Genomic DNA, 12,672 nt, shown 5'->3' with positions numbered 1-12,672 from the left:
GGCAACTGGAGGTGGGAGGGACACACAGGCCCAGGCCCCAAGACAAGGTCACCTGCCCATGGATCCTGCCTACTCCAGGACCCTTCGCCTCTGAGACTCCACCTTCAGGCTGCAGACTGACCCCAAGGCAGAAGCATGCGAGAGCCTTTCACAGATGCCCTCCGCCTGCCTTTGGCACGTGACCAGAGAGCACTAGAGGAGGGCCTCACAACTGGACCACTGACCCCGGCCCCGTGGCCCAGACAGCGCAAGTGCCACGTCCTGACTCTCACTGGGGAGCAAGTCAAGGCAGTGAGGCAGAGGGCACTCAGCCTCTCGGCCATGGATGTCTCTAAGTATGGCCTGTGGAGTAATGGATAACTTTTCCCCAGAAAAACGTTAGTCACAGCAGACACAGGACCCCATGACAGCAGTGATGATGAAGATACAACAGCTAAGTAGATGCAGTAAGTAACGTTCTAGCCTTGACAGGTAACACTTTCAGGCCTCTCAATCCCGCTACAAGCACAGGGGGTGAAGGTTACCCCAGGGCTCACAGCTCATGAGATCAGAACCCAGGCAGTCTGGCTCCAGCAGATGCTTCCCCACAGTACTGATGGGACCACTCACAGGGTGTGGGACACACACATACGCAAACACAGATACACGAGTGCACATTCGATTCTTCTGCATAAACTTGCCAGGTACAAGATGCTATGCTGGGAGTTTAAAATACAAGGCCTAGGACCCAACCACCATCCCCGAGAGCTGGGACTGCTGTCCTTCTGTGGATGAGCAACCCGGGGCTTGGTGCTGTGCCCTCACTGAGACAAGGTGACCCATGCACAGGAGGAAAGGGCTAGGACTCGACCCCAAACAACACCTCTGCAGTCTGGCTACTCAGAGGAACAGCGTGTAGCAGGCACACTAGGGGCCATGTGTGGCTATGAGATCAATAAGATAAATAAGCCCAAGCTGCATGTGGCCAGTTGTGGCCACATCACATGGGGAAGCCACCCTCTTCAGAGCGGGTCAGGCCCAGGCTGCAGGAAGTTGGCAATCTCGAAAGTCTGTCTGTGGTTAAATATCCATGCCAGGAGCCTCAGGCCAGACTCCCAGCAGTCTACACAGGCCGGAGCAAAACAGCCTGCTGAAATGTGCATGCCCCGCACTCCTTCAGGTCCCGCGGATGGCCCATGCTCTGCTTTCAGGATTTCCGAGTTCCAGAAGGGAAGCCAGCCTGGACAGGGACAACACAGACCCTCTCCTGGGCAGCTCTTTCTCACCAGGGCTGCGTTAATGGAGGCTGACCAGCCACGGAGCCTTGGTCTGCATGAGACAAGGTCCTGTGCTCACTGCGAGGCCTCAGCCTGCGTGGGGAAAGGACGAGCTAAGGCAGGCCCTGGGGAAGAAATGAGAAGGGAAAAACCAGCGACCACGTCATCTCCATGGGGGCAGGCATGGCAAAGTCACCTGGAGGTCCCTGTGGGGTGGTCCGGGGACAGAGGGGAACAAAGTGAGCCAGCGAGTCCCCAGAACCAGAGGTCGGAGCATGGAGAAGGCACTGATTTGGGAAGGGGCTGCCTCAGGTGGTGGTGCAGCTGTTCATGAGGGTCTGGGACATCAGCCTTCCCGGACCACGGCAGCCTGCAGTGGGTACCCCATATTCACTCTCCTACTGTACCAGAGGAGACCAGCACAGCTAAGGATTGAAGCCCTGCAACAACACTACACGAAGGCACTGCTCTCCCATCCCAGAGAGGAGAGGAAGGACCTGTGGCTTAGGTAGGATGGCCAAGAACAGAGCCAGGAATCAGTCCACATCACTCTGCCAGTTCCTTCTCACTCCAGAACGTTCCTGGGCTGGCCTGGCACCAAGGAGCAGAGTACATGGACACAAAGAAGTGGATTGCAAGGGACAAGCGTGTAAAGGGAGACAGAGTTGATGGGTCCAGTGTGTCCATTCCCACAGACCCTCCACGTTCCCTCTCTGAGAAGGGAGCAGTATCGCCACAGATGCCTAAGGCCTCGAAGCCTGAACCACAGTTGAGAGGTGGTTCCTGGAGAGGACAAATGTCTGGCTGGTGACTAGGACTTGTGGACCCCAGGAGACCCTCCTAGGGAGGAGGAAGGCGGGGCTTCCTGGACTGAGGCCCAGCAATGCCTGCAGGAAGGGCTGTGATGACCCAGACCCAGAAGGATACATCTTCAAGAAGGGCACAGAGCTGACGGGGGTACAGTGCCAGCATTCCCAGCGGAAATCCAGGGAGGGTGGGCAGAGAAGGAACAGGGTGAGCCCGCGCAGAGCATGCATGGGCTCAGACGTTGAGTCCTGTGCTCTGAGCCACCAGCCACCGCCAAGGCCTGGGACAGGTCAGGGGAGGAACAGCCCCATCTGAAAAGATTTAGAGGTGAATCTCTCTGACACACCAAGACAACATGACAACCTCCTGAACTTAATGCGGTGTGACTGTGGGCCGGTGAACCAGGAGCACCATACCCCAAATAGCAATGATCTTCTGGACAACCCAAAGGCACCGCAGGACTTGCAGAGGCAGCGGCAGGAGGGTTTCTGCTTGTACCCAGCCCCCAGATTTGCACTACGGAGGCTACCTACTAATTGCAGAGGAATCCAACAGGGCAAACACCACTGCCCAGGCACTGCCCTCCTCCCAGCACGCCAGGTCCTCTGCAGACTTCCCCGCTGCACCGCAGAGCACCCTGAAGCTTCCAGCTGCTGGCTGAGAGCTGCCCTAGGGAAGTGTTTCTCTCACACCAGACTTCCCATCTGTCAGCAAACCGGCTGCCCCCCAGCCTCCCCTGTGCCGACCTCCCCTCTGCCCTGCATCACTGCCACGGCCTCCCCAGTGAGCGCAACTGACCTTTACCACACATCCTCTCCACAGAGCAGCCGCAGTCCCCTTCAAACAGCTCTGTCCACAGCACTTCTCTGCTCCCGTTGTGCTTCGTGGGACTGAGTACAAATCCTCACAGAGACCTAGAGCACTCTGCGGGACTAAGCCATTCTTCCTGCTAACACTCTGTGTACCCCTGAGCCACCCCACCCCAGTCAAGCCCACTGGCCTCCTGGCACGGGTGTACCTCAGGACCTTTGCACATGCCAATCCCTCTGCTAGTGTATTTTTTTTTTTTTGACAGGCAGAGTGGACAGTGAGAGAGAGAGACAGACAGAGAGAAAGGTCTCCCTTTGCCATTGGTTCACCCTCCAATGGCTGGCGCACCACGCTGATCAGAAGCCAGGAGCCAAGTACTTATCCTGGTCTCCCATGGGGTGCAGGGCCCAAGCACTTGGGCCATCCTCCACTGCACTCCCCGGCCACAGCAGAGAGCTGGCCTGGAAGAGGGGCAACCGGGACAGAATCCGGCGCCCCGACTGGGACTAGAACCTGGTGTGCCGGCGCCACAAGGCGGAGGATTAGCCTAGTGAGCCACGGCACCGGCACTGCTAGTGTATTCTTCTGAAGTCCACCTGGCTCATTTGCCTCCATCAGTTTCTACCCAAAGGACACAGAGGCCTTTCCTGATCTCCCTCTTTGAAAACTACATCTTGGGCTGGTGTTGTGGCATAACAGGTAAAGCCACTGTCTGTGACACTGGAATCCCATATAAGTGCCGGTTCATGTCCTGGCTATTCCATTTCTGATTCGAATCATTTCTCACCCAGCCTCCTGCTAATGGCCTGGGAAAAGCAGTGGAGGATGGCCCCTCCACCCATGTGGGAGACCCGGATAAAGCTCTGGCTCCCAGCTCCTGGCTCTGGCTTGGCCCTGGTTGTTGAGGCCATCTGGAGGGTGAACCAGCAAATGGAAGGTCTCTTTCCACCCTCCCCCAACCCAACTCTGACTTTCAAATAAATAAATCTTTAAAGAAAAGAAAACCGCCATCCTTCAGCTCTAGGAGAACCCATCTGGCACAGGTGATGTGCCATAGCATGTGGAGCTATGACCACCAAGTCACAGGCCTGTTTTTTCCTTTTTAACTCAAACTCTTGAAGGCTGCTTTGTTTCCCATTTGGGCTGTAAGCTCTGGGTGAGCAGGAACTCTGGCCGGCGGGACACCAACTCACAAGTGATCACAACAAAAGCCGGGCCATGGTGAGTGAGGCAGAGGAACAGGGACTGAAGGTAACTTTGGAGGAGCAGGGCTGAGGTAGGAGGGGGTGAGACAGGAGCTGAAGGGTGCTAGGGGCTCTAAGCAGGGCTGTGGTTTGGGAACAAACAGCTCCGAGTACCCACGAACAGTGGCAAGAGAAGGGGCAGGACCCAGGAGGGGCCACTGGAAGGAAGGAGCTGTGGGTAGGGGCTGGGAAACACCCAAGCAAGAGCACCTCCTCTGGGGCCTCACTTTTCCCTGAGGGCCAGCAAGGGAGGCCATTGGGCAGCTGACTTCTCAGGCCAGGCCTATTTCAGGAGACCGCGGTCTGGGGTCGGCAGACCTGGAGGAAGGGGTGTGGCAGGGGTCACTCCCGTCCTGGCCCTGCTGTGATGACTTCCCACAGGCCTCAGGCCTGTCCTGCGGAGGCCCCGATAAGGTCCAGCCCAACTCCGCCTCGGGCTGCAGCATTATCTTTAATTACCCAGCACCCAGGCCTCCAGCAGTAGCTTTTATATACAGAGAAAAATATAGGACTTTAAACAATGGACTTTTCAAAATGGGAGGCTATTTTTAGAGCTTTGCTTACTGAACCAACATCAGCATTTTGCCGACTGTCAGCTGCTGCTGCTGCTGAGATGGACAGGAGGCCCGAGGAGCTGCGGGCACCGTCGGGAGCAGAAGCGTCTCTTGGGCCCCTTGGGTGTATCAACAAAGATGCCCCAAACTGGTGGGAGGCACAGCGGTGAGGCTCACCCACTCTCCTGCCTGCTGGTTCCCAGAGCTCTGTGTAGCTTTATGAGCACTCCCCTTCCCAGCGTCAGGTGACGGAAGCAACAGTGAGATTCTGGACTAGAATTCAACACCCAGGTTCTCACCCCGAGTTCCCTGAGCCTCAGTTTCCCTCCTGCATGGTGGGGGTGGGGCTGCCACCTGGTGACATCACAGCAGAGTTGGTGAAGGAGTAGCCCCGGGAACCGGGCTGCTGGCTAATGCCTAATGAAGGGGCAATTATTTCAGGAGGGGCCTGGGCACATAGGCCACCTCAGATGGACTTGTTCTCATCAGTGCATAGCCAGAAGAGGGAAGGACGGTCTCCATGACCTGTGAAACCAGGCCATGCAGCCAGGTCCTTAGGCTGTCCTGTTAACATATTTTCAAAGGGGTGTTGTCCTGGCTGAGGGGCGGGAAGGCTGGGGGGCAGTGCCATCCCCAGGGTCCAAGACACACATGGGGAATGCTCTCTAGCTTCAGGAGCTGGAACGGGCCCTCCCACCCTTGTCCCGGAGTCACACCCATTCCAACAGCCTAGAGGACCAGAGTGAGGTTTTGAGATTTGCATTCAGGTTCCAGAAGATGCAGGCGATTAGAGGGCATCCCTGGGAACCTGAAATCAAATCCACTCTGCCCATTTACCATTTCAAAGGCTCCCATTTGAAGGAGCACAAAGGGTCCTGGCTGTCAACAGGGCAGCTCCCCAAGGGCAAGGCAAACATGGGGAAAATCCTTGCCCTGGGTGCCAAAAAGGGGAGGGCTGCCTGCACCTCCCTGTCCTGAGCCATACATCACATCAAGCTGCTAGGTACCCTCCCAGCATGGTTCGCTGCCTAATTTAATGCATGAGTTGGTCTCTCCCCAAGAGCAAACCGGCGTCTGTCTCGTCCCTAAAGTGGCCCCAGTGCCTAAACAGGGCTGGACACACGGTGCACACTCAGCCGAGACCTGATGGGCGAGTGAAAGGTGACTAAAGATTCTGCAGAACTCTGGGCAGCAGAGGCCAACGCTCCTAAAACACAGATGCTAGGACTTGAAGCCCCGGGAGCCAGGTTCCAAAGCCACAGAGCAGCCTGGGCCGAGGGCACACTGGCTGTCTTCCCACCCTCCCGTAACTCTTCTCCCAGTTCCAGGCAGGACCACCGCGGCCTGCAGACCAGAGAGGCACAGATCCCACAGGCACAGTCTCCCTCCTTCACTCCACAGCTGGGTCATGGAAACACCGTGAGTTTCCCCAATGTACAAACACATGTGCACTGCACTGTCCCCCGGGCTTGAGTCCTACCAAAAAACAGGAGCTGAATACAGTCCTCCCCTTCAGGGATGCCCTGGGCTCATGTCCACATGTGCTCCACTCCTGTCCCATGCCCACCTCTCACAATCCTGGAGGCCCACAGTGCTGGGCTGGGCACCAGACAGGAAGTGGGAGCAGAGACTCACTACACAGGCTGGCCAACGTGTGCTTTCACTTGGGCTGAAAGCCAGCTGGCAGAGGGGAGCCAGGAGGCTTGGGGGTGGGGGGAGGGGGCAATGCAAACACCCTGCAATGGAGCCCAGCCAGGGCCTCTGTCTGGCGAGGCGCTACTCATGGCCTGATCACCATTAGCCCCGCAGAGGGCCCCACCTGCCAATCTCGCCCCACTTTCTGGGGATGAGAGCACCCAATCAGGGAAACAGGCCCAAAACAAGAGGGAAGTCAGCCCCTAACACCGACCCTGCAGCTGAACCCACGATGGGCGGCTTTCTCAGAGAGGCTATGAAAAGCCCTCTCTTCTCCACAGCGCCATCTGGGCCTGAGGGAACGCAAGGGTGAGGCCCAATTGTCCGGGACCCTGAGCCTCGCCCCTGGGAGAGCTGGCCAGGAGGCCTGCTGCCCACCCCACTTCTCCTAGGGAGGTCTTGGACTGCACAAGGGCTCTCCAGAAGAGAGAGACTCCACCCAAGGCACTCACGAGGTCGCAAACGTAGACAGGCAGCCCCTGGCCCTGTTTCATCCACTCAGCATGCTCTGTGTGGACTTTTTCTAAAAACTGGAATAAATCACTAACATTTGAACATCGAGAAATGTTACGTGAAAACCCAAGTTTCTGATATCTCTTGTGAAGAGGAAGGCACAATAAAGGATCTGGCCATCCTGGACCCGTATTCCCACTTGGTGACGAAATGGATAGACGGCAGCCCTATCAATCGGATGGCACTAACTACCAGCACCACAGTCCCCGCCGTCCCCTACTGCCCACTCACACCCGGCCTGCTGCTCTCTCTCACATCACATCCTGCCTACTGCCCATCAGTGGGCATCGGCAATGGTTTATAGGACTTGTGAAGGACCGAACACGAGGCCCACCTCAAACACCACGACTAGGAGCTTCAGCTCGAGATCAGCTGTTCCCAACAAAGCCGACGTCCAGTGCCAAGTCCCACGAGGAAGGGTTTTCCGTCATTCCCAAAGCTCTGCAGAGCCGGTGGGGACACTAAGGCTGCTCTGCTGGGTCTCCTGAGGTTTGATTTTCACAAGAGTCTGCCACAGTCATATCATCACACTGCCCACAACCCACAGCACACAGTCATCGCAAGCATGGAGCCCCAGTTCACCAGCAGACGTCCTCACTCCTGAGGTTCACAAGGTAAAGAAATAATTTTAAAACCATCGCATGCCTGGTAGTTAGTCCAAAACTGGGCTCTTGGGGGACATCCTGGAGTCTAAACTCCAGCTCTGCCACCCTTGGCAGCTCTCACCCAATCTGTTGGGAAAGATGGCCAAGAAGAAGCAGCAGTAGGGGCCGGCGCTGTGGCTCAGTGGGTAAAGCCGCTGCCTGCAGTGCCGGCATCCCATATGGGCACCGGTTCGAGTCCTGGCTGCCCCACTTCCGATCCAGCTCTCTGCTATAGCCTGGGAAATCAGTGGAAGATGGCCCAAGTCCTTGGGCACCTGCCCCCATGTGGGAAGACCTGGAGGAAGCTCCTGGCTCCTAGCTGCGGATTGGCACAGTTCCGGCTGTTGTGGCCAACTGGGGAGTGAACCAGTGGATGGAAGACCTCTCTCTCTCTCTCTGCCTCTCCTTCTCTCTCTCTGTAATTCTGACTTTCAAATAAATAAATAAATCTTTAAAAAAAAAAAAAAGGCAGCAGCAACAGCAGCACCTATGGGGCACGCAGTGGGAGCTCTGGGTGCAGGCCAGGAGACCAGATCTTGCTCCAGCCTCTTCAAGTCCGGGCTGAGCAACCCAGAGCAAATGACCTCACCTCTCTGGGCATCCGTTGTCATCTTTGCAATGGGCATCATTCCTGGCCGGTTACCCAGCGGGCATGTGGGCATCAAGCAAAGACACGCTTGGCCAACTGTCACGTCCACGTGGGGTGGTTTCTTCTTGGTCCTTCCACCACAGAAGGGCTCGCTGCAAGTTCTTGTGGGCTGGCCTAGGCCACAAAGGCGGCCATCAGGAGAGGCGCTCACGGGCCCAGCACCAAATTCAGCCCCGCTCACTGCAGCACCACACAACTCTCGGGTGCGTCGGTGCCAAGGCCCCTTCCTTCTGCTCTGCGCACACGTACTGGTCTCGGGATGCGAGTGCACCAGACCGCCTCCCTCGCCAGGATCTCCTCTGCAATGGCCTCATTCTTCTTTCTTCCTTAACCATTTCCTAAGGGCTGCTCCTGCCAGGCCCCCACCCCAGCCGGGCAGGGCAGTGCTTGCTGGTTCTGACTACATCAAGATGACCAGAAGCTTCCAACCCCTGGGCTCACTCAGAAAGATTTTTCAGAACACACACAAATACACACACACACACGCACACACACACAGAGCCAAAGCTCTTCCTAGCTGAGCCAAATTAAATACAGAGGCCTCTAGTTATTTCCATACGCGTAAAATGGACTTGAATAAAACAGTTCTCTGTGGCAGGCTCCAGCAGACTGAGCTGGGCTGGGCCCTAGGGACACCCTGGGAGGGCCAAGCGGGAGGCACAGGCTGGGGAGGATGGTTCTGGAGACTGTGCGAGCAGAGACGGGAAGAAAGATGACCACTGCGTAGACCTGCCTGCCCCCTGGCCATCCTACTGCCCACGGCCAGAGGTGTAGCTGTCTCCAAACCCAGGATGCCTCGGTCTTTTGTAGGTTCATGGCAAAACATAGCAGACGGCCAGCAGAGATGTGCCACCTAGCCCTGCTGCACACAGGCACAGTCCCCCAGCGGTCAGCATCCCCAGCCACGCGGCACACGTGCTGAGACCAGGGGCCCGATAGAGACAAGTCATTCTCACTGAGAAGATACAACGTACAGCCAGCTGCGCTCTGAGCATCAGACAGAGCAACCTTCTGAGGCAGGTGCTCCATCATCTTCCCATTTGCAGAGAGAGAAAACGAGGCAAAGCGAAGTGACTTAATTTACCCATGGCTCCCACAGCAGTGAGGGGATGATGTTGACCAAGGCGCTGGGCCACCTGCTGACAGCTGCTTCATCCCCCCACTACCTCTGCCACGTTCTTCCTGCTGAAGTCTGGCCCACCCAACTCCACTGGACACCCAACGGCCACTGCTAAGGCTGCCCCACCCGCAACACAGCAGCCACCAGGCTCCGCAGCACGTCTGCGTTTACCTAACTGGCCCCCATCCGCCACGGCACCCAGCACACAGCAGGGCATAGGAAGTCCCGGAGACAAACGAAGGCTAAGGGTAGGAAGGCTGGGCCCTCCAGTCTCCTGCAACACCGACCCTGACAACTCCTGAGTACTCCGCAGGCAGGAGCGGTGTGGCCGTGAGTAAGTGATGTGAACTGTTCTCCCCAGGCTGCAGTGAGGACACAAGAGAACACACACAGAAATCCTCAGCCCGCGGGCCATCACCTAGGAAACGCACAGGTATTGTTAGGACCCTATGGGGTCCTATACTGCTATGGGGACTACAGGTAGATGGAGGGTAGGCAGCAGGCATAGTGGGAGGAGACCTTAGGGCATATCTTTTGCCCAGAAATCAGTTACACCATCTAACCCAACCCATGAGGACAGTGAGGGACAGGCTGCCTGGGGTGTGCTCATGCTGTGTTCAGAGGCAGAACCGGGATGCACTTTCATTTGTTTTTCACTAAACTCAGCTGAGGGCCCTCAATGTGCCAAGCAGAGAATTCGACATGAACGGTAACAACAAACACGTTCATAATAATGATAGTGACTAACGTTTATGGAGCACCTGCTGTGTGCCAGGCTCCAAACCTGGCACCACAGAGGCCCAGCACCGATGGCAGGTCAAGGAGGGTCGAGGTGAAGGGAGGGATCCAGGATGAGCCTGAGTGGGTCACAGGCATGGAGAGAAGTAGGCTGGAAGGAGGAGGTAGCACATCTCCTTGAACTTGTTGGGTTAGAGGTACCCAGGAGGCCCCTAGGGAGAGTTGCTGAGTTGGCTGCAGGATGGCACGGCCTGGGCTGGGGCATCATCAGAAACCCCTGAATGGAAGAGGCCACATGAAGAGAAGGGAAGTGGGGTGGGCAGAGGCCTGTGGCCCCTAGTGCTAAAGGCAGCATATAAAGCCTGCCCGAGCTAAGCAAGGGGAAACCAAGGGTCCTGGGCAGGGTCCTGTGGGGTCGCTCAGCTCAGATTCACAATCCTGCCCTGGGCAGGCCTGACCAAGAGGCCGTTTCCACAGCCCCACTGCCTGTGGGTCCTGGGGTAATGGGGTAGAGTAAATCCTTGTACTCTGATCTAGGAAGGCCCTGTCTAAAGGGGGGAGTCACGGGTCTCTTCCAGACGCACGGCCTCTCTAACGGGGCAGGCATCTCTCAGTCACCAGGCTGGGAAACTGGCCCAACCAAAGACAATGCAGCGGATGCCGCTGCCCTGCCCCAGAGAATCACCCCAGCAACAGGACCACTCCAAGGCCAGAAACAAGGCTGACTACAAGACAAGTCTTTGATTTAAAATCAACAATACATCTGAGACTTGCTTCAAAATAATCTGGGAGCAACGGAATAAAATTGCACATGGAGGTCATTACCATTCCGTCTGTTTTTGTATATGTTTAAAATTTCTCATAATAAAAAGTTAAAGGCCAGTGCCATGGCTCACTAGACTAATCCTCCACCTGCGGCGCTGGTACTCCGGGATCTAGTCCCAGTCGGGGCACCGGTTCTATCCTGGTTGCTCCTCTTCCAGTCCAGCTCTCTGCTGTGGCCCGGGAAGGCAGTGGAGGATGGCCCAAGTGCTTGGGCCCCTGCCCCTGCATGGGAGACCAGGAGGAAGCACCTGGCTCCTGGCTTCAGATCATCGCAGTGCCAGCCATAGCGGCCATTTGGCGGGTGAACCAACGGAAGGAAGACCTTTCTCTCTGTCTCTCTCACTGTCTAACTCTACATGTAAAAAAAAAAAAAAAAAAAAAAAAAAGTTAAAAACAATGCTTGCTAAGACTCCTGTCCACACCAAAGCCCATTATCTTCTTGAGCTGATTTTGCCATTTTTACTAGGTGAGCAGAAAAAACAAAAAGCCCTGTACATGTAAATTATGACTCTGAGAACGGACAAAGGCCCAGAGGGAACAGAAAATTCCCTTTGGCACAGCTGCACCTCCCCCTTCCTAGCTGCAGAGGAAAGAGCTGCTTCCCCAAACACTTCCTAACCCACCCGCCCCACCGCGCACTGACTACCACTCGGGGACTAACAGCGCTGCAGCGCCTGCACAGGAAAACACTAGTAACAGAAAGAATATTAACTGTAGTTAATACCCATGACCAGGGACTAGAGGAACCGCTGGCATTTACTAAATCCTACTCTGTTCCTGCCATTGGCCTGGCCCCTTTCCTCCCATCATTTCAAGCAGAGATCAATGGCGTTGTCAAGGAAGTGGGGTGACAATTCGCAGGCCCAGACGACTTCTTGGGCTGGCAAACTCACGTCTGAGATGCAAGGCTCCTGGGCCGAGCTCCCCACGTCCTCCATCCACTCTGCAGCGAGGGCGCGCACCTCAGCACCCACCAACATGTGGGAGCCCAGTGCTGCCCATGGGATTTGCAGGGACAGGCCCAGTGGGGGTCCTGCAGGATCCTGTCCCTCCCCCTTCCTCTTGCCCCCCGCCCCGCCCGCCTGCCGCCTCTGCCTCATTCTTCACCCTAACAAGCTCAAGGCCCCCAGCAACATCAGGGAGAAGAAGGAGGGCCCTGAACCTTAGCTCCAGGACCAAGTCAACGTTCTGCAAAGCTTCAATGCATACTTTCATTTTCAGCCTCGGTTTCCTCATTTATAAAATGGGAACAATGCCACCGAAATGCCAGTCACTACCATTTTTATTCTGCCACCTGTTCCAGCCCCAGTCTCAAACCTGTGCCAACCTCAGACTCCCCAGTCGGGGCTTTGCCCAAACCCAGCAGAACCCTCTTGCCATTCCTGCCTGCAAGCACCAGGCACCTGTTGTTGCGGGCTCCCCACATTACCTCTCCTTCTCTTGTCCCCATTGCACAGACAGGAAGGGAGCAGCTCACTGGGTAAACACCTGTGGCCCAGCCCCAGAGCTCTGGGCCTCACCTGGTACCAGAAACAGTCCCAGGCAGAACTGGGCCACCAGAGCTTATCCAAAACCTCAAACTCAGCACAGGCCACGAGCTGAGGGCCCAGAGGCACCACAGCTCTGCTCCATCTGCCGTAGGGCTGGCGGCACCTGCCTCAATCCCTCCTCACACCCTGAAGTGTCTGCAGGCTTCTGGGGGTCTCTCCCTTACAGGGCAGCCCATTTGCCCATCCTAAGAAATCTTCATCTTAGCTGAGTTGCAAGCCACCTTACTTTGCATCTTTTCCAATCCACAGGCAAAGCAATTTCCTTAA

The 12,672-nt window shown here is 56.2% G+C and overlaps 1 protein-coding gene across 15 annotated transcripts in view; it reads right to left on the bottom strand.

Moving 5' to 3' along the window:
• The window catches only part of IQSEC1 (IQ motif and Sec7 domain ArfGEF 1), a 296,844-nt gene that overhangs the window by 52,044 nt on the left and 232,128 nt on the right, over window positions 1-12,672 (bottom strand). The gene's annotated exons all lie outside the window — the stretch shown is intronic.

Source organism: Oryctolagus cuniculus, chromosome 10 (assembly GCF_964237555.1).
Source record: "Oryctolagus cuniculus chromosome 10, mOryCun1.1, whole genome shotgun sequence".
NCBI lineage: Eukaryota > Metazoa > Chordata > Mammalia > Lagomorpha > Leporidae > Oryctolagus > Oryctolagus cuniculus.
Note: the sequence above shows the minus strand (reverse complement) of the source record. Positions and strands in the feature narration are given on the sequence as shown.